Below are 6,160 nucleotides of genomic sequence, written 5' to 3' on the forward strand. Positions count from 1 at the left end.
TGTAGGGAGGTTATAATACTTCTGTCACTTTCACAAGCTGTGGTATTTGCTTAGGGAGGAACATCTTCTTGTTAGTCATGTAAATCGGCAATCTCATGGCTGCATCAAGGCAGCACAATAATGTTTGAAAACACTGCAAATTCTCTAAGATGGCAGCTTTAACCCAATATTGAGAGACTGATGTCTTTCCTTCAGTCAGGTTGCAAAATAAGTACACTTAAAACCCCCTTCATCTTAGGCAAAAGTGAAAGCTCAGCTCTGAAATTTTACAGGAGCAACAAGTAGTGCGATCAGCCTAGTCACAAGAATCAGATAGGCAGCTAAAAATAAAGCTGTAAGAAAGGATGATACAAACAATAACTCCCTGTCATTTAGATGTTTATGAGACAGACACAAAAATTTCCAGAAAAACCCAAGCCCTCTGAACCCGTGTGCACACTCAGTGCACACTTGGGCATGTGGCTCATCACATAGTGCCTCTGCGTTCCAGCGCCCAGCCAGTGATCCCAGGCAGAATTAAGGCTGCATTGGCCATAAACCTGAAGTGCAGTCTAAAAGCGAGCACACAGGAACAGCTGTTTCTAGCAGAGACATGTAAAACTGATTTCAGTTAAGAAAAGATGAATAAAAAATAAAACCAAAAAGGTTGCACCTCTAGGTTTTCTCAAGATTTATAAGCAGTGCTGCATGATGTGAGTGCTAAACTAGGGAGAAGATAAATCTTGAAAAACAATCAGATTTATTCGGCCCTCAGAGATTCAACATTTTCTGTTACTGATGTCACACTAGCTCATGCTTTTGCAAAGCCTGTGCACAGTCTGTAGCTGAGTCTAAGCAAACCCTGTGCTGCAGAGAGTGCTTGTGTCCTGTTTCTGCACTGAAGAATGACAATCCCATGTTTTTTTTTCTTCTTTCCCCAGCACAAACTGACAGCCATCCACCAAGTACCATCAAGGTAATGACTAAAACGGAATGGGTTTTGCTGCTTTTCAGGGCAGTTGATCCCAAACATCCATGTGTCAGAGAAACAAGGCATCCATCACATTACCTCAGGAGACACAAGAGCTCATGATCGGGGTATTTGCTTGGGATGCAGAAACACATCAGTTTAAGCCTACATACCAAATTAATGTATGCACACAAACTATAAAAATGAAATGCAGCTCCACTCTTAGGCAGCTGGTGGACAAACAGACCACAACACTCACCTGTAAATTCAGAGGCTGCGTATAATGCTGCCTGGCCCAAATCAGGGAATGCAGGAGGCTGTACCTCATGATCATGTGCTAGATAATGTTCCCAGACACCAGGCAGTCTATGGATGTGTGGTTACTTCTCCCTCCTCCTCCTTCCTTTCTCCCCTAATCTTTTGGTAGCCAGCATAAACTCTCTTGCCTATAGTTTCATCAAAACTGGCATATTTCCACAAAAAAAGTTTCAGTTTCAGGATGATATCCTTTAATAAAAAGCCACTGAACTGGACTATTGCCAACTAGCTTTAATAATTAAAGAAGTTTTCAGTTGAAAGACAAAAGGAGATGTAATACTTGGAGTCTTAAAAGGACAAAAACAGTGGATGTCTCAATGAAATCTAAGTCTCTTTTGGAACAGAATGAGGTTTCCCTTTCCAACAACTCACTAACTTTTCAAGGAGGAATAAAGGCCTTCAAATATTACATTGTCAGATTGAACAGTTAGTTTCTTACAAACAAGAAGGGATCAAATGTTTGCATTGCAGGAGAGGACACGCAGGAAAGACTGGTATGACTAACACATTGCCCAGCCTTGCTTTGGGGTTAGATTCGGGCCTTAAGAGGCAGCAGCGAAGTATAATATATGGGTTGCTACCTCTGCTTTGTACATAGTTCATTTTACCAGAGGATGAGTGAAGTTGCCTCTTGAATCACCAGTGACAAGTGAGCACCAAGAGCCCTATGTACTGTGGGGCCAAATGCTGCCATTTAGCAGCCCAATATGGTTGTTTGGTATTTTTATAAAGATGACATCAGTAAAACAAAAGTTGATGCCCGGCAGATATGTAGGTGTTCAGCAGAAAATTTTTAAGAAAGTGGGAAAGATTATAGCAGAGTGTGATTAACTGAGCTCATCATTTGTACATGTGAGCGTGGGGTGGACTGTGGGGGAAGAGAAGGGAAGGGGGTGAAACTGCAATGGGGAACTTGCCAAGTAGCTGTCTGGTTTTGAGAGCTTTTAGTATCCTAAGTAAAAGCCCCAGAATGTGGTTTGAAGACAGACAGGAGGGTTGTTAGTGCAATAGGAGAGATGCGCCTTCTGAGTATTAAACTTGGCCAGCAAATAACGAGATTCAATTGAAATCTCAAGAGACTTCCTGCTCACTCCTCCTGTACCATCAATGTTTGGGACAAAACACTCCACTTGTGCTCTTTGATCTCCCCATTGTTAAGGGAAGGTCAATGACAATAGCCTTTTAAAACTGTAGACTGGAAGCATTCTGGAAAATATGGCTATGAACAAGTCTCAGGTAGATCTACATGTTAGAAGAGACAAGAAGAGCTCCTGACTTCACTCAGTTGATTGGGAGACGGTCACTCACGGAAATTAAGAGCCTACCTGTTCACATTTCACAGTCACGTTAGGAGAAATGCTGCTGCCCTCCCAATTCTTTGCAACAGTGTTCAGAGGAGGAGAGCACCATGCCCCTGCAGATAGGTGGGGAGTTCCTTTCCTTGCTCTGCTCCTTAAAACTTCTGAAATTTCTAAATCTCAAAATTTTATAAAGGCTCAAATCAAAACTGAGGGATTATTTTCAGTAAAGTCAGGAGATCTTTCACATCAAGCAGAATCCAAACAGACAAAATATTTTATATAAGCTGATAAAATCTGAGGTGGATTCTGCAGGAATTAGGTTCTAATAAATATTCCTTAATTCTAGGCTGAACCCTTTGCATTTATTAACCCGTGGAGTAGAGACCTTTGTCCTGCTTACAGAGTATGATAGGTAGCTACAAATGTCAGCACGAGTTCAACAACACCCACTTAAATTACTGCTACTAGTGTAGACAATAGAGAATCACACTATAAAGCCCATACCTATTCACTGGCTTCATTGTTCAGTAGGTTCAAATCAAGACCATCGGGGCAAACAAAGTTTTAACTTCTGGCTCCATATACTTAATGAGTTCACTTTAGATTTAACGAGTCATCCTGCTAACTATTTAGAAGCTCAGTCACCCACAACCCATTAGCAAACACTTTCAAGAGGCAAATGGAGGGGCAAGTCTAGACAGAGTCTTGAAGGCATCTACCCACACCGTATTACCTTCTCTTTCATTTGTGGCTCTTCTTTCTCCTCCCTATGTTTCCAAGGAGAGCATTAGACCTCCAGGGAGGAGGTTAGCCATCACTACATGTCCCATGAAGCCAGAGACCCTTCCAGGATTGTGTCTTTCCTGCACAGATACGTGTACACACACATGCTTGCGGTCTTAGTTGATTCCCAGACCCTATAGTCTTTCTTGCAGCTGGCTGTGACTTCCCTTTCTCTCCCTTTATCCTCCCACTTTCCTCTGATTTTTTGTTCTGCAAATCACCCTGATCCTCCTCTAAACACCCCATAATAAATCCCGTGTAAACCCCAAATGCTTTTCCATCACACACATTGATAACATATACCATACTTTAGTAATTCCCCCTCCACCCCTATCTGTAAGGGGATCTGGAAAGCTGCTCCCTTTCAGTAGCTGGGTAGATGTCACCCTGGTACCATCAGTATCACGGCTTTCCTGGGACAGCCTTGGGAGGACCCAGGGCAAAGGACAATTTGAGTTATCCACCTGCCATTGTCACATTGTTCTCCTTCATGCGTGTCATGAGCTTTTTATTACCTAATTTACTGCTAAATGGTACCAACCTCAGGACAAAAGTCAAGCCTTCACCCTCGATGCACATCAGGCATGCATGTGTTGCTGGGTGCTCTTCGTGTCCAGCCACAACCTTTACTGTAGGGAAATGCCTGTGGATTTACAAATTGTCCTCAGTACCTTATACATCAGTCAACACCACTGCACGAGAAAGTACACAGGCAACACCAGATTTATTCGTGTTGCAAATATTTTCGGGGAATAATCATGGTAAAACTTCTCTCTCCCTCCCTACCCTTCCCCCCACCCTCCAGGAATGTTTTGCAAAAAAAGATTCTATGAATTCCAGTGAACTGTGGTACTCTACTGTCAGCCACGATGCAAAATACGAAGCCCCTGTTATTAACACCTATATTCAGACAGAATATGCATTACTCAATATGCCCAAAAGGAAGGAAAACATCTCCAGTGCTGAAGAACACAGTGAATATGATTATGTCCTGTTAACTTAGAGAGGGACGCTTTCTGCTCCCAAGACACTCCTTTACTTGAATGTTTAAGCCAGCAAAATGCAGCTCTGCTAACCATCCTACCTCTACTGCCAGGTCCTCAAACACCTTCCTGTCATTACCAAGCTTACTCATTAGGACACATCTCATGACCCAAAATTTCATGAAAATGAAAGGCATAGAGCCTGTGCTAGGTGCACTTACACTTTTCCGAAGCTTCTCTGACCTGCTCGATATATATCATTATATACACACCTTGATAAAATGTGCAGTTTGGATGAATAACTCATCTCTTAAATTGCATCTCCACTCCCTTTTAATGTAATAGTATTTGTCTTAGAGTGAAGGGTTAACAAATTTGGCATTAAAGTAAAAAAAAGCAGCAAACTACATGCAAAGCAAAAATTCCAGCCACTTCAAATAACTGCCACTTAGAAGACTACGAATCCTGTGAAGTCCCTGATGCTGCACAGGCAGTAACTGCACATCTCTCAGTAGAAGATTCTCAGGTATTGACTTTGTGAAACAGCACTTCCAGTTCACTCCTGCTGGCATCTCCAAATTTAGTTCTCTGCGGTACCAGAACTTAACCACCCTGTAGCCCATCATCCTTCTGCAAGCAACATTTATGGACATGCGCCTAGGACTGAATCCATTTATTCAACTGTTCACCGGAGGTCATAAAGTGATTACCTGCCTATGTTCTTGCTTAATCACATTGCTTTGCTCCCTCCACTTTTGTATTAAAACAATTTGAAAGATAAAGTTGAATGGTTTTACTGATTCAAAATCTTCCTCTGTGTGATCGTTGGCTGCGGCCCTGGCTTTGCAGCGTGGTGCCTTTGAGCATTGTGCCTGCACTTTGGGAGCAGAGGATGGTCCCATAGGTGAATGGTTGTATGCAGCAGTGGACAGACACACTGCTAGAACAGCACTCTTCAGGTACTGCTGCAGTGACAGGCATCTGAATCTGCCCAAAATATGTACTCGTTGCTGTGGTACACATATGACTGCCTGCGATGAGATTTTAAAGGTCTGGTTGTGCAGTCTACAAGGTGAATTAACAGAATTATCTATTTTCTTCCTTTTTAATTGTTGTTCAGTCGCCTCAGTCATCTATGTATTACCCACACTCCTTCTATTAACATCAACATTAAGCATTCACAAAATATCTGACTTGATGAAATAATGTATTTTCATACTCCTTTGTCCTAAATGGATGAGATCATAACTAATTAATCTGATTATTTACTTTAATATGATCAATTTACTTCAAAGAGATAAAGCCAGCTGCCACATTTTGGGGTTTTTTTCACATTTCCTGAATTAGAGTTCAAAGTATGACTGGATGTAGGCTGTAAAGTTGAACACATCCTGTTGAATATCAAGACATCTTGCTATAACTCCACTTTCATCTTTCTTGAGAATTGCTGGGGTAAGCATAAAGAGGAGGATGGCTGAAAAAAACTAAATGCTTAGCACCTTCTTTTTTCTGCCGACTCTTAGTGCACATGGAGGTATCACCATAAAGCAGCTTGATAATTATGCTATTTTTCAGTTCTCAGATGCAAAACCAAGATAAAGAAGAGTTCAGGGGTGGATTCAGTTATCTTCATAAGACCAATAACATAAAGCAGCATCTCAAAGGCAAACCATTTTTTTGCTGCTGGTATTTTTGTACCCTGCTGCTTTTGGGACAAACCATACAAACCATTAATTTTCTCCTAAGCCAACATAAGAATCAGAAGGAATATCTCATAGTTTTATGCTGTGTAGAATATTGCATTAAGAGAAATGATAGTTCTTATG

The sequence above is a fragment of the Cuculus canorus genome, chromosome 1, assembly GCF_017976375.1.
Source record: "Cuculus canorus isolate bCucCan1 chromosome 1, bCucCan1.pri, whole genome shotgun sequence".
NCBI classification, from domain to species: domain Eukaryota; kingdom Metazoa; phylum Chordata; class Aves; order Cuculiformes; family Cuculidae; genus Cuculus; species Cuculus canorus.